We start from the raw sequence: 25,556 nt of genomic DNA, 5'->3' as shown, positions 1-25,556 counted from the left end.
TATCAGGAGTTAGGTTATGGACGATCACATTGTAAGAGCACATTGCTGCATGGTCTATCTGGCTGTTTGGTGCTGACTATGATCATTCACCTCTAAACCAATCCGGTTGGTTTCCATGCAATTGCTCACTGATAGAAGTGAAACTCTGACCTTGACTACTTCCCAATAAATATTGGTCATGGCAAGAAAACAGAACCATAAAGTCTATAATAATTTATGGAGAACATGCTAAATTCGAAATGGAATAAATTCAGCTCTATCAATGCCAACAAGTTACAGTGTGACATGGAGGGGAAAGAATGAGGTAAATAGATAAATCTCTTTATGGCTCACTATATCATCTTAAAAATAATTTGTATAATTACACTTCTTTTATTGACCAGGAGTTATATGACACTATTTAGGTAAAGTCAGCCACTTTTAAGTGTATTTCAAAAATAACTTATCTGACATTTGTGGAAAAACAAAAATATTTCATTCTCCAATATTTCTACAGTAGTTATGAGCCTCTATTAGTAACTTATATTAATACTTCCAGTAGATATAAATTTATTTTACTATGGATCATGCTTTTAAAATTCACACAAACTTGAAAAATTCATATGTTGAGGCATTATTAAAAATGCTATATCCAACTCCCCTTCAATATGACATCTAGTAAGAAAGAAATGGTGAGAAAATAAGAATAAGTCATCTTTGCTTGACTAGGAACAAGATTGACTGGGAACAGAAAGATTTAAAATACAATACCCCAACCACATGAAGAAAATGAGCAACAATTTTATGAAAAGAGAAGAAATAAAATGCATAGCAGGGAAGATATTGATAAAAAGTGTTCGTTAGGTTCGTTGGTTAATTAGTTGGTATTTGTCAGTTGAACCTCCACAACCCAAGCCTCTATAGTAAATATTTGGAGTGCCTGATCAAACGAAAGACCCCATGAATAACAAATGACATGCATGGGATGCCAATAAGTATCACAAATATACAGGCAGGTAGAGTATGGATAAGGAGCTGGAGAAAAATATTCTTGGGGAAACTGCTACAAATAACTTGGATATAAATGCAGGTAATTTCATTGCATTTACATATTTTAATGTCTTTCAAAGCAATGAACAAAAGTAATCCAGTCTCATTGTTTGTGACAGAAACTTATTTTTCAGCATAGTTGAAGATTGTCCAAAAATACAGTTTCCCAGGTGCTAACACATGTTTTTTATATTAGTATCTTCTGAGGAGTTGCCAAAGAAATAAAATTCCTCAGGAAATGAAGTCACCAAATTCAGTGATTTCTCCAGGAAAAAGGGAGTTTCTTAGAACATTTATAAGAAGGTAGTTGGGGCTTAAACAATTTTTCCTGAGGTTATATCTCAGTGGTAGAACATACAATTAAGATGTACAAGGGCCAGTAGCAAACATCCAGCACCAAAGAAAAAAAAATTGTCTAGTTACATTTTTTTAAAAAGCGTCTGTTGAGAGGGTTAACTTAGTGAAGATAGTCCTCATTGATATTATACCAAGCTACATTGAGAAACTGCAAAGAAGCAAATATTAAATATTTATTTTGATACAGAAAAATTGAGTATTAGAGAACAATGGCCAAGTCTTGCTTTTAGAGCTGCTATAAGATGTATTAACAGGTAAACCAACTTGCTTTAATCTGAAAAACAATGGTTTTCTTTTGCCAGGTAACAGGGTATTTGCAAATAGATGACTGAATACATGCTACCTGTTCACAGATGTCATTGAGGACCCAAAAGCTTTTTCAGTTTCAACTGCTTTTCCAGCCTATGAAAGCCAGTATACTGGCTAACTTGATGAACAGGAAAGCATGACTTATTCTTGAGACATCTCATTACATTCAAAGAATAAAGAAGTAAGGGAGAGAGAGACAGGAACATCCTCCTCTATTCTTTTTTGCCAGTGTCATCATCTTCTTGAGCTACTATAACAAAGTGCCATAGACTGGGAGCAAAAGAAATATATTTCTTGCAGTTCTGTAGACTGAGAAGTCCAAGACAAAGCTGTAAGCAGGTTTAGTGTTTGAAGAGGGTTCACAACTGGCTTATAGATAGCTGCCTTTTCACTGCTGTTATGATTTAGATCTAGATGTTCCCCCAGAGCCTCATATGCTCATAAGTGAGGCTTTGGGGAGGTGACTGGATTCTGGATACTTATTGGTGAATTGGTTCATTGACGAGTTTATAGCCAAATTTAATGTGGAGGGGAAGGGTACAAGAGGGCAGAGTGGTGAGTGCCAGCAATATAGCTTCTCCAAGACAAAGTGCCCAGAGTCTGGAAAATAATGACTCAGAAAGGAAACTGGATGAGTGAAGAGCACAGGGAATCACAAGAGAATGGACAGAGGGAAAGAAGAAATAAGATCAATTGTTACAGAAGTAATCATTCACCAACGCAAAGACCACACAGTGTGATGTAGCTGCACCATGGGAGGAAGGCAGCAAAAACAATATTGCTGCACATTGCCATACAGAGACAGGACTTGGGTCAGAAGAATTTTATGTAATCAGAGACAGCAGAGAGAACACGAGACACTGCTTCCTGGGTGACCCATCCCAGAGTCAACAATTGGTGAGTGAGGGGAATCAGAAACCCCATCCAGTTCCTCAGAGCAGCAGTGGGTGGGCAGGGTCTTCATCTTATTTCAAAATACTCCGTCTTGCCCTACAAATAGCCCCACAGCAACCTCACTGCCAATGCGCTGGAGTAGAAGAGGGAAGAGCTTTCTCACAGTAAGCTGCAGGCAGCTCGACAGCAGATTTAGAGAAACACTGCAGAGAAGTAGCTTCTGGAGCTACCTTGATTGGCCTTAACCACTAAGGACTAGAAGTGTCTCCGTGCTCTGGGATCAGAGGCACAGGATAAGCAGGTGCTTTGGCCAGCTATCGTAAGGGGGTGCTCACCCTCCCACCCTAGAATAGGCAGCAGGCAAGCAACCTTAGCGCACCACAGGACAGGGACACTCCCCTCCCCATAAAACCAATGTAAAGAATTAGTCAGTGGAGTGGAACTGAGGAAGAGGCAGGGTCCTGGAAGGACGGTGCATGGCCCTGGAAGCGGTCTCAGTCTGACTCTACTGGAGTGCACCACAACAACTAAAACAATGAGAATGGCATCAGTGGAGAGATGCATGAGAGCCACCCCAGCAATATCTCAAAAGTTGCTGATTGAACAACAGCCACAGCTCCCACATTTGGAAGCCAAAATCATACTGAGCACCAACTGCAGTTTAGACAGGGTAATAAAACACAATTCTAGGCTCTTTGGGGGACACTGACAGAACTGTGAATATCAGAGGAATTTTATTATTTTCCTTTTGCTTTGATTGATTTGCTTTCCATTATCTATCTGGTTTGTTGTTTTGTTGTTGTTGTTTAGTTGTGTGTGTGTGTGTGTGTGTGTGATCATTTAGGTTTTTTACTTTAATTTTTTTCCTGTTCTATTCATCCTCTGTCTTTCTCCAACCATCTCTTTTTATTTTAGGATTTTTTCCTGTGAGTGAACAACGTCTGTTTGTCTTTCTGGCTTGCCTCAGTATTCTTTTGCTTTCTCCTCCGTTCTTTCTCTCCTTCCCTTTTCTCCAGTCTCCCAAAGCCTGAGTATTCATCCTGTGCCCTCCCGCCTTGCTTCTACTATATTTCTTTTCACTTATCTCTCTTTTTCATTCCCTATCCCTTGTAATTTCCCTGATAAAGGGTAAAATCATTATACAAAGGGGAAACTCATTGCATACAACTGCCTGGATTATGTTGGATTTTGTTATTAAATGGTAGAGCTTGTTTATGTGACTAAAGGTACCAAACTAACTGCCGTGGGCTGAGCCTGAAGATCACCTTTCACCTAATCCCTACTCCCTTTCTCCTCCACTGATTAGATTGTAGATTCTGGGTGGCACAGCCCAGGGAGACAGTTACACTTTGTATGCCTTGTGCCTTTTCTGCACATGCCCCAATCATGAGACAATCACGTTCATCCTAGGACACACGGGCCATGTGGCACTAGTTCCCTGCCTTCCTACACTATAAATAAAGAGTGCACTGGATGCCAGGAGGCCATTAGCTCACCAGGCTATTGAGAATAATTTTACTCTATTTGTCATCTTTTCTTCATCTCTCACCACTCTCCCCGGTTTGGGACCCTACACGGTGCAGGTCACAGCAACTAACAGTTACCACAGTTTGTCAGTTGTTAGGCTGTGTCTGATGTTATTGTTATTGCTAACTGTATTACTTTATCCAGGCTGCCATACCTGTTATACTCAGTTGTTCTCCCCTATATGACACCAGTGATTGTCTGGAGCCACATCACAATAGTGCAGTAACAAAGAAACTGGGTGTTGAGCTAAATAGATAGCAACCTCATGTCCTTAACAAATTGGGAAGGTAAAATCTTGGGGTAGCCATACAAACCAAGAAGAACCACTTATACCAAGAAGACATCTCGGAAGAATAGATATTTCCTAGAGAAACCTTGATATAAGTGGCATAGGTACCATAAGAAATCTACAAGAAATAACTCAGAAAACAATAAAAAATTAAAAACAAGGAAATGACAAGACACTGAAGCAAAATTCAACAGCAGACCTCAAGCCCACTAAGGATAAGTCCAGGGGACAATGAAATAGAAGAAATCAAAGCCACTTACCAGTACTTTCTGAATTAATAACTGAAAATATGAAAAAATAAATAAATGAGACCATAGAGAAAATAACCCTTCATGTTAAAAAAAAAGAAATGACAATCAAAATGAAGGACATGCTGAATGAAGCTAGACTAGACACAAGTCCAACAACAAGCAGAAGAGATTAAGAAAATGATGGAAATCATGAATGCTCAATATAAGAAAGAAATGGATTAATTAAGCAGATTCAAACATATCCATGCAATTAAAAACTCCATAGAAAGTATTCATAATGAGTTCAACCAAGGTGAAGGTAGAATTTCAGACCTAGAAGACAGGGCCTCAGTTGCTGACCATGAAAAGAAAGATTTCCTAAAAATGGCAATATAACTTGAGCCCAGCAAAAAGCCTGCATGTATCAGAACTGTTCAAGATCAGGCAGGTCCCAGTCAGGCCCCCACCCAGACCTCAGTACCTTGGGCCCACAGGCCCCAGCCAACAGCCCACCAGGAAAAGGCCTGCACAGATGCAAGAGCAACAGCCAGAGGTCCACCCAGTTTCCATTAATAAGTGTAGGTAGACCCCAGCCAGAAGCTCATTCAGACACCAGTAACACGGGTATACAGCCCCCAGCCAAAGGTCCTCCTAGACAACAGCTACAAAGGAGGACACACCTCAGTCAGAATCCTGCCTGAGGCAGAAACTCACCATGCTGAACCCAGAAATAGGCACAGTAGTGAACAGTAGAGGAAAGGCCTCTCAGTGGCTTGCTGAGAACTGAAGATCACTGAGTGAGCAAAAACCACCTCAACAAAGGCACAGCAGCCTGCATTTGTTGAAATGAGAAGACACATAAACAAGTCTCAAAACCAGAGCTCCAGATCACCTAAGGGATACAAGATGGAATAATCTGATACTCAACCACCTGGACTCCCTGAACTGACAACAAAAGAGGACCTAGAAAAAATGAAATCAGTAATAATTTCTCAGGTAACAGCAGAGATTGTTCCAATAGTGCAAAACACAATTAAAGAATCTAGAGCAAATAAGGATAAAAAAAATAGAGGTGAGGAACATGATGGAATACCGCCTAGGAAACAAATGGAATCCATAAAATGGATGCAAGCAGACATCCAGAAGATCAAAAACTCCATTGATAGTTTACACCACCACATAGTTGTTTACATTGATAGTTTACACATTAGCCAATGTGAGAACAGAATATCAGATATAGAAGAAAGAATTGTAATTAATGACCAGGAGAAGAAAAACTTCTTAAAAATAGAAAGGGACCAGGAGAAATCAATCCACCAGCTGCCAGATGACACAAAGAAGAATAACATAAGACTGATCCAAGTCAATGAAGAAATAGGAGAAAGTGAAAATGACATTTAAAAATTCACAGAATTAATGGCAGAAAACTTCCCAAGTAGGAAGAAAGAACTTGACATATAGATAAGTGAGGCATACAGAACTCCAACTAGCCATGATCAAAAACAAATAAATCTACAGCTAGTCATATAATAGTTAAGATTCTAGAAACCCAACAGAAGAAAAAAATCTATAAGAAGTTAGAGAAAAGAAAAAAATCACATACAAAGGAAAGCCTATTAGAATCAGCAGACTTCTCAACACAATCCTCAAGGCAAGAAGAGCTTGGAGTGATGTATTTCAAGCCCTAAAGGAAAACAGTCTCCAACCCAGATTGATTTACCCTGCAAATCTATCTTTCAAAATTGATGGAAAAATAAGATACATTCATGAAAGAGCACCTTAGGAACTTCATGAACAGCAAATCAGTACTCCAAAAAAATTTGAACAATATCCTAGGAAAAGACAATGAGGGTCACAACCCCAGTAAGCCCAGCAGAATGAATCTATCAGGCATGACAAGGAATTAAACTCAAAGGGAGAGAATTTGACAAAAAGAAAAAGTCATGACAAGGATAAGTCAATACATATCAGTTATAACCATCAATGTTTATGGCCTCAATTCACCAATAAAAAGAAACAGACTGGCAGAATGGGTCAAGAAGCAAAATCCAACAATATGATACATAAAAGAAACACACTTAATTCAAAAAGAAACTCATAGACTGAAAGTTAAAAGGTGAAAAATAATACTACACATGATGGAACCTAAAAAATAGCAGAAGTAGCTATGCTCTTTGCAGATCAAGTGGATTTCAAACCAACGCTGATTAAGAGAGGAAAAAGAAGGACACTACATCCTTATAGAGGGAACAATCCAAGCGAAAAAGATGACAATCATAAATATATACTCACCAAATAGTAGTGCACCCAACTATATAAAATAAATACTAATGGACATGAAAAATCAAATAAGCACTAATACAATAGTAGTGGGGAACCTCAATACCCCACTGTCATAAATCAACTAGACAGGAAATAAAAAATGAAATGCTAGAACTCAATCAAATTCTTGAACAAATGGATTTAACAGTTTACAGACTGTTCCACCTCACAAAATCAGAAAATCTTTTTGGCTGCACATGGGTTGTTCTCCAAAATAGACTATATACTTGCTCCTAGACCATGTTTAAATAAGTGTGAAGGAATTGAAGTTATCTCTTGTACATTATCAGACCATAGTGCAATGAAATTGGAATTCAATAGCAAAAGAAACTGCAAGAATGTCATGAACATTTGGAAATTGAACAACACACTTCTGAAAAACCAGTGGGTCACAGAGGAAATTGAAGAAGAAATCAGACAGTTTCTACAATTAAGTGATAATGCCAGTACAACATATCAGAATCTATGGGAACACTGAAAGCAGTCTTATGAGGGAAATTCATTGCAGTGAATACTCATATCAAAAAAACAGAGTAGACCTGTGCGGACTGCCCAGCCACACGGGTGCCTCAGCAGCATCCCCCCCACACACACCATGCTTTTGGGCCTCCTGGTTGTGCTGGTACTGGCGTCCACACTGCATAGGCACAGGTGGTCATAAAAGCCATTTTACTGAGCTGCATAAGATAGAACAGAAGTGAACAACTGCAATAAAGGCACATCAGATGCCAATATTTGTTAAGTTGGGGGGATCACCACCTTCCATCAGAATTTGGACTATCTGCAGAGGGAGGGCAACTGGAACCAGCATTAGAACTTTGCAGAGTTCAACCCTGCAGAAGGGCAGGGAGCTCGATTTGGGTCTTGCATCCAGAATTCAGCTTGAATCTCAGGGGTCTGCTGCTGGCTAGCTGAGACTAATTGGCTTAGTTCCTAATGATCAGTGTAACTGTATTGTATACTTAAAAAGTACCAATAAACTCAATAAGATAAAAATAAATAAATTTTTAAAATTTAAAATGTGCATCTGAAATGAACAGGCATTTCTCAAAGAAGTAAAAGCAACAAATAAATATATGAAAAAATGTTCAGCATCATTGGTCACTGGAGAGATGCAGATGAAAACAACACTGAGATTCCACCTCACCCCAGAAAGAATGGCTGCTATCAAGAAATCAACCAATAACAAATGTTTCTGGGGTTGTGGGGAGGAAGTTAGTGGGAGTGCAGACTGGTGTAACCACTCTGGAAATCAATACAGAGATAGCTCAAACAACTAGGATTAGAGGTTCCCATTTGACCCAGCTAGCCTTCTACTGGCTATCTTTCCAAAAGAATTAAAGGCATCAGGGCTGGGGATTTAGTTCATGGCTCCACTATCTGCCTCACAAGTGTGAGGTTCAGAGTTCAATCCCCGGTACCAAAAAAAGAATTAAAAGAGTCACACCACAGTGATGTATGCACACCCATGTTTATAGCAGCACAATTTGTAATAGCTAAATCATGGAAATAACCCAATTGCCCATCAGTTGGAGACTGGATAAAGATGTTGTTTTTCTACAAAATGGAATACTACTCAGCCATAAAGAATGAAAAACTAGAGTCATTCACAGGAAAATGGATGCATATTGAGGCCATACTCTTAAGTGAAATAAAGAGGACACACATGTAAATACCGAATAGTTTCTCTGGTGTGAAAAACTAAAAGTGCAAATAAGAAGCAAATTGTATAATTGATAAGGTGAAATAAAATAAAAGGGCTAAAGGTTTAGGGGAATTGGGAAGGGTAGGGGAAAGGAAATAAGGGAAAATAAAAAATATGAGGAAAAGAAAAAATGGAAACAAAGTCTTTGTAAGTAGGGTAGGGTGGGTAGGGTGAAGGGAGGTCAGGGGTATGGGAAAAAAATGAGAACCAAGATCTGTTATGTAGGGTGAAGGGAGGGCAGGGACAAGGGGAAAAAATGAGAACTGTTTGTAAAGGTACAAGATCCCAATAATGAATGTAACTGGACTGTATACTTGAAAAGTACCAATAAACTCAACTAAAAAAAAAAAAGAAAACAGAGCAAGCTAAAATAAACAATCTGATGCTGAACCTAAAGCTTCTAGAAAAAGAAGAGCAGGTCAAACCCAAAGCTCATACAACAGAGAAAATTATAACATTAAGAGCAGAAATCAATGTAATCAAGACTAAGAAAATGATACAAAAAAAATCATTGAATTACAGGTTGGTTCTCTGAAAGAATAAACAAAATTGACAAACCATTAGCTAACTTTATCAAAAAAGGAAAGAAAAGGCCCAAATCCATGCAATTAGGAATGAAAAGGGTGAAATTACAATGGACCCAGCAGAAATCCAGAGGATCATCAATATCTACTTTGAGAACCTATATGCCAATAAGATGGGAAGCACAGAAGAAATGAACAGATTCCTAGATACATTTGGATTACCCAAGTTGAACAAAGAAGACCTAAAAATTCTAAACAACCCAATATCAATCAATGAAAATGAAAATGTAATTGAGAACCTACCAACTAAGAAACCTCAGGTCCTGATGATTTCACTGTTGAATTCTACAAGAAATTTAGAGAATATCTAATACCAGTGCTCCTCAACTCTTTAATGACATGGAAAGAGAAGCAATACTCACAAAATCATTCCTAGAAATAATTACCTGGATACCAAAACCAAAAAAGAGGATTACAAGCCAACCTCCCTAACAGCGTAGATGCAAAAATCTTTAGTAAAACACTGGCAAACAGAATGCATCAAATAATCAAGAGGATTATACACTATGATAAAGTAGGACTCATCCCAGGGATGCAGGAATGGTTCAACATATGCAGAAATGTAATACATCATATTAACCGAGCCAAAGACAAAAATCATGTGATCATCTCAATAAATGCAGGAAAAGTATTTGACAAACTCCAACACCCACTTGTGATTTTAAAAAACTCTACAGAAAACTGGAATTATGATAGACCTGTATAGATCTCTATAGAGAATAGAGTTCTATAGGGAATTGGAACAGTCAACATCATACTACACGAACAAAAATAGAAAGCATTCATTCTAAAATCAGGAGCAAGTCAAGGATGTCCACTGTCACCATTCTTATTAAATATAGTTTGGAAACATCAGCCAGAGGAACTAGACAGAAATAAATAAAAGGAATAGCAATAGGAAAGGAAGAAGTCAAACTTTCATTGTTTGCAGATGACATGCTGCTCTACCTAGAAGACCTCAAAAACTCCATCAAATGACTTTTATATTTAATTACCAAATTCAGTAGCATAGCTGGAAATAAAGTCAACACTCAAATATCAATAGCCTTCCTGTGCATGAATAACAAACTCACTGAGAGAGAATTAGGTAACAACACCTTTCACAATAGCATTGAAAAAACAGTGAAATACCTAGGAATCAATCTAACCAAGGAAATAAAAGACCTCTAATTGAAAACTATAGTACTCTGGGGGGAAAAAAGATTGAACAGGATATCGGTAAATGGAAAGACATCCCTTGTTCTTGGGTAGGAAGAACCGATACAGTGGAATAGCCATACTTCCAAAAGTATTATACAGATTTAATGCAATCACAATCAAAATTTCAACAGTATATCTCACAAAATTAAACAATCCTGAAATTCATTTAGAGCAATAAGAGAATAGCAAAATAAATTCTGTGCAACATAGGCAAGGCAGGAGGCATCACAATCCCTGGTTTAAAATTATAATATAGAGCTACTATGATAAAAATAGCATGGTACTGGAAAAAAAAAAGAAAAACAGAACTGAGGATCAATAGAATGGGCTAGATAATTTGGAAACAACCCCCAAAACACACTCTGCCACCTTATCTTTGACAAAGGGGCTAAACATGTTCACTGGAAGAAGGATAATCTCTTTAATAAGCGGTGCTCGAAAAACTGGCTTTCCAAGTGCCAAAGATTAAAACTAGACCCATGTCTCTCCTCTGCCCAGGTTTCTCTACCATGCTGTTCTACCTCGAAGCCAGCTGACCAAGTAAGGGTTGAAACTTCTGAAATTTTAGCCAAAATTAAACTCTCCTTCAAGTTGTGAATATTGGGTATCATGGCCTAATAATGAGGAACTAAGTAACTAAGACAATTGTATACTTACATGACATTTCCTTGGTGCATGCTCATGGAAGAAGAGTCTTAGTATCTTTCTCTCTTCTGATAAAGTCACTAATCTCATCTTTGTGGTTTCACCCACATGACTCAATCTGAACCTAATTACTTTCCAAAATCTTCAAATATCATCTCCAAATATCATCACATTGGGGCTGGGGATTCAACATATGAAATTTTCAGGAGACACCAGCCCCTAACCCTCAGGAAAACAAAATATGACTCAAGAACACTTGGCAGAATTCAACTGCATCTCATTGGCTAGAACTGGTTTGTGGAAATACTTTGGAAAGGGCAGGGAGTGTTGCAGTGCACATTTAGTTTACACAACATTAGGACAATCCTAACAAAGAAATGGAAAAGGAAACAGATATTGGATGACTAACAATGTGTCTGTATATGCCTAATGCAGCATAGCCCAAAAGAGTTTTAAGACTTCTTTTAGCTCTACTGTAAGTGATGCCATTCCTTTACTTCATAAGAGTCACAGAAAATTAGAGACAGAAAATAACTTTGGAACAACTAAAATCACCCAACAGCACAAAGTTTTTGCCTCTTAATAACCATTACCTTGAAATTCTGTGATGTTTCTAAATCTCATTACAGATCCTGTAGACACCAAAAATATATGTAAATCATTAAGCAATTTTAATGACTTCAGCTTTGTATTATTTTATTTAATTTATACAGATTATACCATGAGACAAAGGACAGTATTTAATAAAATGCTGTATCTGAGAGAAACAATAAGATATTTCTTATTCATAATGAGAACAACAATACTGATGAAATAAAATCCCTGCTAGCGTCATCCTTTTTACTGGGGCGTAAGTTCTCTGTTACAGAGAGTTTTATAAGGAAAATTCTAGTAAAATCTTTCCTAATTCTGAGTTTGAGGAACAGTGTTAAACCAGGCCATCAGGAAGATCTGTGGGAGCTTTTATTGCATGTAGTTGTTATGTCTCAGGGGCTGGAACCAGGCAGCTCTGTGTCTTAATATAGGTAATAAGAATTTGCTTTATAGCACTGTTTTACTCCACACTTATTTTAAGGAAATAGTTTGAAAGAAATAAAAATAAATTTCTGAAGTAAAGGAAACAGATCCCATTGTGGTTCCTAAAGCAAACCAGACTACATCATCATGGCACCAAGTGACCGCATGGAAACACATCTGAATCCACTATTCCTGCCATGTCTTGCCCACAGGACAACTTGTTAGGTAAGAGATGATTCTTTTGAGCACTTTTGGCTCTGGGCAACAGCAAATTTCTTCTTTGTCACTTGCCTTTATTTATTCATTCACTCATTCTGTCATTCAAAAAACATCTACAGTGTCTCAACTGTGTACTGAGCACTGTACTGGAACCCAGAGATGCAGAAAGAAATCAGACATTATCAGCCTTCAAAGAGCTTGCAATCTATGAGAGACAACAGACACATGGCCCATCAAGAACAATAATGCTAGTTATAGCCATGTTCTTCAGCCTTTTAGTTACACAGCCTCTATATCTTTGCCAATACAAAAACCTTTCAGAAAAATATACTTTCCCATCCTTCCCAAGATAGGTCTATTTTCAAATTCCATTCTTAATGTCTCCCTAAATTATATTCAATGCTATGAGCTATTTACTTGAGTGATTTCACTTGTCAAAACAGGTCCAAAAGGTAGGTATGAACATACTCTGCATGTATACTAAGTCTCCCACTTTTCGCAGAATAAACAGCCCCAACAAAATGAAGGACAAACCATGCCCAAATTACAATGCCTCTTATCTCTCTCCAGTCAACATTCTATTAAATTTATATTTTTCTGTATTTCTTAAGTTTGAAGAATGCCATTTCTTTAATTTTTAATCTTGATACATGAAATAGATGGCCAAAAGGAGTGAGTAGAAAGACAAATTTAAGCACTGAAATAGAAAGAATAAATTAAGGTAAATTTACGATACAGGTTTCTTTTTTAACTTTTTTAACTTTTTAAAAAGAGGACAACCTAAAATGCCCCTGAACCATTGAAATAATTCTTCCTACTCCATGTTCCTCGTGCCCTCATTCTGATCCTAAAAACACAGCTTTTAAGCATAATTCTAGCAGGTTTGGCTGTCTGGTTTTATAATCATCAGGACTTTATGAAAATTAGAAATGGGTAGCAGTAGCTAGCCAAAGACAGGCAGCAGCAGAGAGAAATAAGAAGTGACAGCCAAAAGCTTGTTGATGAGTACAAAGATTGAAAAGTGATCAAAACTGACCAAAATAGACATAAGAACTCAAAAAATAATCTTTCAGATGGGGCTGTAGGACAAATATCCTTCATATTTAAAACATCCCTGCAGGCCTATGATTCATATGACAACACTAAATTATCAAGAACAGCTTGAAAAATATTTAATAACCTCTGTTAAGGTCAAAGAATTTGTGACAATATGTATAAGTATGACCTTGCAAAATTCCAAAAATGAGAAAGATGTCAGCTGACAAGGCAGGTAGGCTCAGGTTTGGGTGAAGTTTCTGTCCCCTCAATACTTCTTGACTTTTGGACAAGTTACTTAACTTCTCTGAATTCTAATTTCTTCTCTGTACAATTTTAAATTATCATCTTAATTCCTAGGTCTTACAGCTGTTAAAGGATTAAATAAAACCAAGGCTTATTACAAGCCTAGCATTGAGCATGGCAGCAGTATGCAATAATCTGGGTTTTCCTCATTTCCCTTAAGCAAGTCAGCTTTAGGGCCAGGGATTCAGCTCAGTGGTGCTGTTGCCTGCCTCACAAGTGCAAGGTCCAGAGTTCTATCCCAGGTACAAAAAAAAAGTCAGCTTCAATTGTCTGAGCAAAGCATTCTTATGAAACAACACATTCTGCTGAAATACATCAAGAAGTCACTCTTGATATTGATAGAAAGGTTTATATAAAATCATCAGTGAAGTCCAAAGCCCAAGGTGATGAGGTTGTATGTCTTCTTTTGCCATGCTTAACTGACCCCCTTGGACAGATAACTGCACAAGCAGTAATATCTTCTCTTCATATAACAAGTCTCTGTGACTCTGATGTCCCTGGGTATCTTCATGGACCGAATCCTGCATTTTTCTTGCTATGGTTATAAGGACTCACTAGTAAAAATAGTTGCTGACACTTATGCTTACTACTGTATTAAGGAAGGAGACAGTGAAGAAAGGGGGCTAGGTGGTGGTGAAACTGGCCAGTGTAATGTCAGAGCTCTGGATGTCTCAAAGACACTAAGTAATGGAGGGAGAGGGTTGCCTAAGGCATAGAAGGAGATGTAAACACGGTGGAGGTGAAAGCATGAAAGTAACAAAAAAATGCTGGAAACTATAGATCTCTTCCAGCATCAGGGAGTGAAAAAAACTTTTCTGATAGCTCCCTTTCACTGCAAATTGCTATTTGGGTATTTGACTTCATTCAACTCTGTTCTTATTTCCTTAAAGCATCCATGATTTGGTAAAGTAGTTGAGAGGTGCCGGAAGAAGATGTCCTGCCACCTGCATCAAGCAGAACGTATAAAAATCTCCCTTCTGTCTTCTCATGAATTTATAGGCCGAGCAGCTACCTCAGGACCATTTGTGAATGAGTGTCAGTGTGCATGTAACTGTGTATGTGACTGAGAGAAAGAATGAACTAGGAATAGAGATAATGCTGTATCAGTGCATCAGTTAACAGCAGAAAGCTCTGCAGTCCACTGTGATTTTCAAAGAATTGTGCAGTTAGGCAAAGCCACCCACTTGAAGGAGAGAATTTTTTCCTCATTTCCTTATAAACATAGGTTCATTGTTCTATTAATATTGAGCCTGCCAAGAATTTCCTAGATCAAGGATTGGCAAAATCATGATCTCTATTTCAAATCTGACCCAGTGTCTGCTTTTGTAAATAAAGTTTTATTGGAACATAGCCACAGACATTTGTTTTTTTATTGCTCATAGACATTTTTGCACTACAATGGCAGAGTTGAGAAAGTGCAAGAAAACTACTATACAGCTGGCAAAGGAGGAAATATTATCTGGCCCTTCACAGATTTATTCTGGGCCTTCACTGGTTTACTGACTTACATTCTTGAAAGGTGATCTCTCAAATTCAATTCAGTAACACAAGAGGTGATGTATTAGAATATTGGCAGCTGTCTCTATTTCAATTCCCCATTCCCCTAGGCCAAATACAAAGTACACTTTACAACTATTCAATAAATGGGTTAAACATTGATATTCCTTGCTCAACTTTAGCTCAGATAGCTGCACCTACAGTCAGGCGATTGTCCTAAGGGAAAAGTGAATGAAGCTTTACAGATGGGAGAGGACAACCCAGCACTATCCACATTGGTTCACTATCATATTACGGCGACATGGGGAACTTTATGAGGACTAATTAGTAGATATAAGAATCTTATTATTCAAATTGACCCTGACAAAGAGGACAAGTCACTTTAAAAGATTTCTGCAGAGAAACTGCAAATAAAATTCTAATTCTGCAAGCACAAGTGACTAACAAGGAAGTAGCAGAGCTGACACTTCCTCCTTCCTTACGCATGAGCACCAGGTTAGTATGCTGCTAAGTAAAACCACAACCCTCTAAATGGGTTTGACAAAAAGTCAGCTCAGACCTGTCCAAAGTCTTCAGAGGACTATCTGAAATACGCATTTGCATTCTCTGTCGTTTCTGATAAAAATCACCTTCCATGTATATTGTGCCATGAGAAATTCTAGTAGTCTGGAAATATCATGCTTACCAAAGTTTTGTTGGTTTTTTTTTTTTTTTCAATTTTGAGACAAGGTCTTGCTATGTAGCCCAGGATGGCTTTAAACTCACAGCAATCCTCCTGCCTCAGGGTCTTCAGTGCTGGGATTATGGGTGTGCACCGCCACACCCACTACCAAAATGTTTCAAAATGTAATCATTTATTTCATTGTTTTCCTGATCTTTTTCTGTTTTAGTACGTGTGATGTATGTAAAGTATGCTAATATACAAGATAAAGCATATAAATAAATAAGTACATGTGTAAGAAAATGAATATAGTCTTCCTTTATCCTTTGGTTTCACTTCCTGAGGCTTCAGTTACCAGGGGCCTAACAGCGCTATGAAAATATTAAACGGAAAATTCCACAAAGAAACAACTCATCAGTTTTAGATCTCACATCCTTCTGAGTAGAGTGATAAAATACTGTGTCAGCCCATTTTTTCCTCCTGGGACAGTAGTGCTTCTTTGGTCCAGTGTATGCATGCTGTATGCTGCCCACCCATTAGTCACTTTATAGCCATCTTGATTATTAGGTTGGCTGTCTGTCATGATACCACAGTGCATATGTTCATGGAACTTTATATAAAAATGGCCCAAGGTACAAGAGCAATGATGGAAAGGAGCCTGCCCATAACACATAGAAGCACATACAAACTCAGGAGCTACCTGGCAACACAATGGAGTACAGAGGGGCGGGGAATAGTGTGCATAGGATTCAGTACTACACACAGCTTCAGGCATCCACTGGGGACTCTGGAAGACGTCCACCACATGTAAAGGAGGTCTGCTGTACACAACAAACAGGTGAAAATTCAATTTTTCTTTTTTTACGGGCAGGGTGTGTTATCAAAAAGTTTTTGTACCACCACTGTAGAAGGGAAAAGAACAGGGGAGAGTAGGTCTCAGCCTCGATGCCTGCCTGTTGTTAATTTTTCAAAAGCCAATAGACCTATAAGAAGTTTACCCAACAGGAAGCACATGTGTTGCTCTCTTTATTAAAACAAAATAAATGGAGTCTGTTCTTCAAGTTTTCCTTTTACCAAATGGAAAAAAAAAATGTTTTACAGGTCTCAGATTTAATCATTTATTACCTGTGAAAGAGAATAACATGTTGAAAACAAAGAATAATAGACAAGCTGAAAATTTTATGGTTGCTGATGGCTGATTTTAAGGCATGTTGAACTGTAATACATGGAGTTAAAGTTGAACTCCAAAACAGAGTTGATAATAAGGTTATGAAAGAAACTAAATTATTATTGGAAAATTAAATAGCTCTTTAGCATCAAGCTAGTCTGCACTGCTATATGTGTGGGTGGTTTGTTGTTTTGCTTTGTTTTTCTGTACTAATCCTGAATACTATAGAGTATTAGATTATATTAAGAGAGATTGTGAACCAGAGTATATGCATATTTGTTGAGCAACTTTTTTGTGCCTGGATTCAAAGTTGGCCGGTTGCATGCTCATTATGATGTGTATTTTATAGAGTAAAAAAACTAAGACTGAGCAAGTCTAGGCAACTTGGCCAAGGTCACACAGCTAATAAGTATCAGAACTAAAATTTTGACTGCTGTGTCTGACAGCAAAGACAGGACTCTTCTATTGATGTTATCATCCGAAGTACCCCAATGCTGTCCTGAAATTTTTTTCCCACAATTTTGAATAATAATAGTTTAAAGCTAAACCAGTAGCCCTACTATGATCTAGTTGTGTGCTAAAATTTTATATTGAGAACCCTTTTTTGAACTTTCTCCACTGAAAAAATGCTATATATTATGATTGGATTCTCTGACCCACACAACTTTACTTAATTAATTCCACAGTTGAAAAATAAGAGCAAGAACTTAACTATTTTCCCATCACAGAGCTAGTGTCCTTATATGCATTGTCATTTCATTCTGATGGTCATTTGTATATGTATCATATTTGCTAACATGTTTACTATTTTGTCTCAACTGGCAACAGAATGGAATAAAGCCTATGCTTTCATTTATTATTTCAAGTTCTCACTGAATCTCTAATCTATAGTAAACCTGTCTAGAGGACAAGGCATTTCCTCCTCAAAATTTAAAAAAAAGGCCCAAAATCTCTTCGACTTGGCCAAGAACTTATGTGACAAGCAGCCTTACCCTTCCTCCCAACAAAGTAAGCGTCACAGGAGAAGAGATTTCTTTTGTGTTACATCGTGAAAATTTGACTGACAAATCTAACAGGAATGAGAGCACCAACTAAAAATTTGATGTGCATCTTAGTAACTTATGCTGTATAACACAGGTGAGGAGTGACTAACGCAAGGAGCCAACTCCACTCCCCAAAATGGTGGAGTGTCACACTCCTAAAACTCAGGAGCTAAACTTGCATCCGGCCAATGTGGTTGACCTTAGCAAAGCCCTCCCCTGAGTCCCATCAATTAGAGCTCAGCATGGGTTACCTGTTTCTCACTCTTCTTAATTGATATTTTGGGCTTGATGTTTTTGTTTGTTTGTTTAATTTATAACTTCCTCTTTTTCCTTTGAACTTTTATGCATTTTTGATATCCTTTGATCTGTACAAAATTTTCCATATTTTTAAAGAAAGCAAAAGGAGGCAGAACAATAAATATGATCATCTTATTTTCCCTTTTTGTACCAGCCATAGAATTCAGGTCCTTGTGCTTGCAAGAACCACTGAGCTAAATCCCCTGCCCCTCATTCATTTTTTTCTAAATATCTTACAATTTCTCTCCTTTCATCTTTAATGACAATCTCATTATTTGAACAACTAATAATTTAAAAATTGCGATTATAATCATGCTTTTAAAATTGACAGAGTGAGATTAAGTAAATCAAAGCACTTTACAGGTGGAACAAATTGAGTATTTTTAAGCAATTTAATTCCTACCCCTCTAACAGCAAACCTTAATTTGATACACTCAGCATACCTAGACTAAGGATAAATATTTAGTTCTAGTGCAAACTCTGTGAATTGATAATTAAACCCAAAAACACTTCTACAAATTGCTCACTTAAAACTGTGTGTTTAACAGAAATTTAAATTTAAATAAATGGATCAAAGGAAAGGGAAAATGATGATACTTTTCTAGCTAAGGTGAAATGACTATATAGACTTTTGTTTTATGAAGGCTTGACCTGTAAGACTTAGAAACCACTCTTCTAGTTAAAGTCATATGAAAGATCAAGTATGTTACAAAGTTTCATTTTCCAGTTACAATTTAGCATCCTTCAGATTTGTCTTCTTTTGTTATTCATATTTTAACACTAGGCCTTCCTGTTCGGTATTTAATTTTGTTAATCAATTAAAATCTTGCATGTAAAAACTTTCTGAATTTTTTTCAATACCTTAAATAGAATAAAGCTAGTGAAGTTAGAGTTCTTTTGGTCCTGAAATCCTCAAAGAAAAAATTCCTTAACTTCTGATGAAAATAACAAGCAAGTGATCATTTCTCTTGATTCAAACTTTGAAATGAGGTTTAAAAAGAAAAGCTCCAGAAGATGATATAATTAGATGTACTTTCTCTTTAATGACGATCCATTTATGTTCCTTATTCTGGACATTTTTCCTTTACTCATGGAATAAAGCAGTAAGGAAAAAAATGGTTTGGGGGTGTTTTTAAAGAAACTCTGGCTCGGTTTCACAGAATCCCTTGATAATTCTATCTTCCAAAATAATAGGGAGCATTTTGTTATCATTATTTTTAAAATTCAACAGAAAATAGCCCACATACTTGCATATGCATAAGCACACTCAAGTAACAAATACACACAATAAGCTCACTGTGTATCCTCGAACTACACATATACACAGATATATTAAGCCAAAACCAAATGCATGTGTGGGTGGAAAAACTTCTTATAGTTTCCTACTCTCTTGAGTCATAATTAGTTGACTGAATAATTACTAAAGTTCCTAAAATTTTAGTTCACTCAAACTTTATTATAAATCTGTGCTTATTTAAACAGATAAATTGCCAAGTACCACAAGGAAAATTCTCTTTTCATACGCACTGGAGCACTCAACACTGGCACTTGTGGTCTATGGCCATAATTGATAAATCTAAAAAATGTTCTCATTCCTAAAAACTTTTTTTAGCTTATGGAAGAAAGCTGGATCTTAAAAATATTTTTCCACATGGAAAATGTATCTGTAAAGTCCTATTCATTCCACAAGACCAGTACCAATCAATATCGCCTCCTTGGTGACAGCTTCTCTGATTTTCCAAAGCCCCACCTCTCCATGTGCCAGCCGTCGTAAAGGACTGCATCTGAGACACCCACACCCATGGTCAGCGAGGCATCTGTCTTGGGTGGGAAAGTCCAGCAGTGTGGCAGCAGGTGCAGGAGCTTGGACTCCTACCCCTGGGCAAAAACGGCAGCTTCTGACCTCTGAAAGTTACCCTTCTCTTTTCTTCTTCCTCAACTCATTCTCGGCCCTTTCTCACTTCCAGTCCTTCTAAAATCTGTCACTCCGTTACCTTGTATGAAATAGTGAATGCTGTAGTTCTAACAATTGTTGGATTGATTAAAATCTGAATTCAGTTGTGCCTTTACTTTGGTGTTTTTGAGAAGCTTATCTTCCCTGGAAAGACTATAGAGAAAACTCCATACTCTTATCACCCAACAGAAATTATGAGATATGTACTTCTCTAGGGTAATAGGTGATGCATTAATAACCTATAGTTTTGGATTAATGAGGGGAAATCTAACATGAAAAACTCAATGGCAACTGTCTTTGTTATATCAGGAGACACAACTGTACCCCTAAACCACCCTAATTTTAATGGAGCCAGGTGGGAACACTCAATGAGTACAGATAATATAGGGACAATTACTATAATAGGCAACAAAGACACAGTGGCAATCAGAACACATTTTCACGAGGGACTCTTTGGGTATGGGTAATTGGTCATAATGTTTCTAGGAATCAAATAGATTGGCAACCTGTCTAAACATTATTTGGCCTTTACAAATTTTTAAAACTTTAGGCCTGGTGAGTAAAAAGCTTAAGGAGTTGAGGCCTATTCACCTGCTCTCAGTCTTAATCCAGAGATTAAGATCTCTAAAACCGAAAAGATCCAGAAAGCCTTGATCAAAATAGAATTGAGGCCCTGATAAGGAAGGGCTCTACTATATTTTTAGAAGGTGCATTTTCCTTTAAACTTTCCCCAAAGGATTTTTATAGCCATTTACCATAATGACTGATTATTGGAAAAGGGGAATAAACTGGTCATCTGGAATTAGACATATCTCTGAGCAATTCCTAATCTCTGGAAACACAAAACACTGTTATTGTCCACCTGACCTGATAGGTATGCCTAAAGATCGACTTATAAACAGAATTTTTGTACCGCCTGTCTCACAGACGATCTTCACACTACCTATAATTACTTTCCTCATTCTTAGCTAAACAATTGCAACAGACGTTTTAAGCAAATGACAAAAATCTTTCATTTCATTTTCTTCCTGATCAAGAGAACAAAAACTATTGCGGTAATAAAGACTTATGAGAATCCCCACATCTGCCCATACCTATAAGAAGAATAAAAAATATATAATTCTGCATTCATGTGAGAATTGTAGCAATAAGTGCTGCCTTCAGAGATTCGCAAGGTAGAGTTCTTGCTGCCTGCTTTTTAAACATCTGTGCAGAAGGTAGATGAGTGTTGGGGAATATTATAAACATAATCAAATGGTGATTCCAATTTTAGTTGCTATTAAGGAAGTGATCTATTTACTGGTGCAAGTCAGCGTAACAAATACTTAATTACCTATATCAGTTATCAGTGGCCTCCACAAGTAGTTGGGGTTTTGTGGCAGGAAAAACAGCAAACCTTCCTGGACTTACCTCTAGGCCAGTGGTGTTGGACCTATGGCCTATGAGCTGCAGGTGCCACTGGGGCCTGTTTGCACCATTGAAAGCTCTAAAAAGTACACCCTCGTTGCTTTAGGCTGTGTTAACTTTGCAGCTCTCTGTTGTAATCTAGGACTCGGGGATCTTGATTGTTGTGATGTCCCATAGAGCATCACACTTGCTATCACAGCACTCATTCTTCCACACTGAACAGCCCTTGTAATCACATTGGATGCACACAGATAAGTAAGGATAGTACTTTATGTTAAACTGAGCTGATCAGTCACCTTTATCTCATCTGCGACTCTTCACTTTCATTTAAATACATAGAAATAAATACATTCACTGGTTTTGGGGGATTGAGATAAGAGCATCTTTGGGAGGCAAATATTCAGCATGCAGTAGAACCTTGTGACCTAGGACAACCAACAATACTTAGAGATGCTGTGGCAAGTTAAGAATGTTTTATAAAGATTCAGGAAGGTGCCAGTTATGTGATCCTTGACAATGTCCCTATGATTTTGGAGTATGTCTTTTTTCAAATATAGAGCCATCATTAGAAAGAACAGCTTCTGACTTGCAGACTGAATGCCTGACCAAAAGGTACTATGCTATAGGGGGCATAATCTACATATAATGAATTGAGTATTATCGTATCCACAAAATCATGATACTGAACATACACAGCAGTGTTTCAGCCTCTAATGGAAATGAAACTGAGAGTGAGCAACTCTGAAACACTACTTTCCTCATCATCTTCTCTTGTTACATTATTGTTTTAATCTGTAAATATCACCTTCTGTGGTGGGCCATATTACCAGGCGGCTAAGGAAGAAAACTCTTGGGTCTTGATAACTGAGGAAGCTCTCTGATGTGTTGGCATATGCTAGAAATGAAATGCTATTGTGTCACAAGTTTTTGAAATATAGTGGTAAAGACATCTTCTTAGTGAGTAGAAATTCAAGAAATATATCTGGTTGTTCATTGTACAGGGGCAGAGAAAAGGACAGATATTCAACTCTTTGCTGTTTTATAGTAAATACCTATGGCTTATCCAGGTGGTCAGATGTTTGACTAATAAGGAAGTCTTTTTTAAAAAATACATGTGGCTGTATGACTCAGAATAGGTGCAAAGCAAGATGATATTTGATTCTTACATTAAGTCCCACTAAAGTGGTTTCACCACAGACAAATCTCCTAAAAAAATTAGAAGGACGTGATTACACATTCTTTGGATGTCCCCCAGACCCTTTTCCTAGCCACAACAGGGCTTGCTCAGTGTACAAAATGTACATAGTAAAAAAGAAGGAAGGCCTGACAATATGAACTTCCTTCACTAAGGCTAACTGAGTTACTACTACAGCTGAATGCTCTACTCAATAACCTCAGAGAACACTGTGGGTCCCTTAGGATGGCATCAGCCAGATACTTTGTGACAGACTGATGACAGTGGATCTTTTTCATCATGATTTATTTATGATTGGTTGAAAGGTATCCAAAATATTCATATTTCCTGGAAATCTCATAATCCAAACCTATTTGGAAATTTGAAGGGGTTTTGCAGATGTAAATAGTCAAGGGCTTCAAGATGGTAACATTCTAGATTTAGGGTGGGCCCTAAATTTGATGAGTGTGGTCCTTATAAGAAAAGAAGAGGTAACGGGAAGGAGGTAGCAGTGATGAAGTGGACTGAGCAGAAGATGAAGTGATTGGAAACTGGAAAGTGGAATTCTACTGCGTCAGCGTGGGACCACCATAAGTTAGACGATGAAAGGAAGGACTCTTTCCTAAATTGTTTGAAATAGGACTTCCCTCATTATTTGATTTCAAACTTGTACACTCCAAAACTGTGAGACAATCTATTGTTTGAAATCATCCAGCATGTAGCACTTTATGCCAGCCTTAGGAAATCGATACTGTACGGTACTTTAGCTACCATCATGACAAACACAACCTTGCTTCTCACCAAGGAGTTCATTTCATATAAGGTATGGACAACAATAGACTTGCAGATAGAATTCACTATCATTACCCTAATGCCCCTCATCCAGGAGCACAGGTAGCTGCATAAAATTACAACAGGGTAGCAACCTGTCCATTCAATTTGATATCCTGCAAGACTGAGGTGTTGTCAAGCTTTGGTTTGACCACCAATATGTGATGCTAATGTTGCCATGAGCCTAAAAGAAGGCTAATGGGACAAAGTGATGGAATCGATAGTAGCTCCTCTATCGCATATAATAATCCACTTACAGAATTTTTGCCACATTTCCTTAATAATGGGTTCTGCTTAATATACAGGCTTCTGTGCCCAGAAGATGCATATTTCCAAAAAGTGATGGCAATGGTTCATGTGAACTGAAAATGAAACAGCCATCAAGATATTCAGGCTTTTCATGTCACAAAATAAAATGACAAAAAGAGTTGCTAATTATCAAGGGGAAATTGTGTTGCTGTTCCTCAGTAAGACTAAGCACTAGGTTTGGAACCCTTGTGATTTCCTAAAACTTCTCTTACTACCTCCATTGCAGTAAAAAAGCTTAAAAGAAGAAAATGGCAACTGAAAGAAGAGGAATAAGGAGAATTATTAGTAATTCAGGATCCTAAGAAATGAAAGTTTGAAAATTTGAACAGAAGAGAAACTAGCTGAGAGCAAAGAATAAAATGAAATCATGATGGATGAAAAAACATATAAATCAACACAGCATTGTAATAAATTACAGCAATGAGTATAATAGCAACTACAAGTATTTTTCTCCTAGATATGTATACACGCATATATTGAATAATTGAACCTTCCTCTTCTACTCCTGTTTTCTTTTCAAAGGAGTTTTTTTGATAGCTAACTTTATGATTTATCTTGTAAGATACAGAATACTCAGCAAGAATTAGTCATAAAATTAGATGGACAAATAACATGATTGTTTATCAAAGAGATAAATGCATTGTATCGAGTAGAAGAAGAATCATGTATACAAATGAAATATGACTAGAAAGGTAACCACAGATCCTATAGAGCCAAAGGGGTGAACTTGTCAGTAATTTGAGTTTTTACTTGCCACCCTATTCCAAGTCTTCTTTGCTAGGTATGAATCTTGGAGGCTATAAACTTTACTTTCCTGTCTTGCTTGGCCCTGAACCCTAGTGAAATGTGAGCAAGGTGAAGAACATGATGAGAGGACAGAGAAAGAAGTAACTCTTACCACCTCCACTGGCAGTGCCTTTGGTGGCAAGAGCAGCATCTGTAGGACATAATGATGACACCGGAGGTTTGAGCCCTGGTTGACAAAACCCAAGATTTCTAGAAATCTTCAGCAAATGACTCTTACAATCTTTAACAGAGAAACAGTGTGTAGACAGGTGCAGCATAAAAAGAAACACTAGCTGCTTCTAGTCTCGGAGCAACATCTTTTACAGTGCTTTATTTTCTACTTCTTTTCTTTTTCTCTTCTGATCTTCCACATACTCCAATTCATGTATATAAATTCTCTGTACTAAAGCATCTGTCTTTGAAATACCTTTAAAGCTTTTGATTACTAGATTAAACACCAACTGATTATCAACTATGGCTTACAGCAAAGTGACACACCTCTTCAGTATAATTTAAAAAACGAAAAGTTAAACATTACATTTTTCTGGAAAGACCTGATCTTGGCTCTTAAAATGAGAGACCTATGGAAATATCCAAAGGGGATTAAGCTTTTTATTCCCCTAGGGTTTAAGGACTGTATATTTCAACTTTGCCCAGAGTTCTTTTTTTCTGGGCCATCGCTATTTTTTTACTTTCAAAACCTTTTCCACCATTTTCTTTAATTTTTAACTGATTCAGAAATATTGTATATTTATAGTGTA

General features: G+C 37.4%; 1 pseudogene; it reads right to left on the bottom strand.

Moving 5' to 3' along the window:
• LOC104867298 overlaps positions 1–25,556 on the bottom strand; it is a 34,796-nt pseudogene that overhangs the window by 6,502 nt on the left and 2,738 nt on the right.

Source organism: Fukomys damarensis, unplaced genomic scaffold (assembly GCF_012274545.1).
Source record: "Fukomys damarensis isolate Sample0158 unplaced genomic scaffold, DMR_v1.0_HiC HiC_scaffold_2, whole genome shotgun sequence".
NCBI lineage: Eukaryota > Metazoa > Chordata > Mammalia > Rodentia > Bathyergidae > Fukomys > Fukomys damarensis.
Note: the sequence above shows the minus strand (reverse complement) of the source record. Positions and strands in the feature narration are given on the sequence as shown.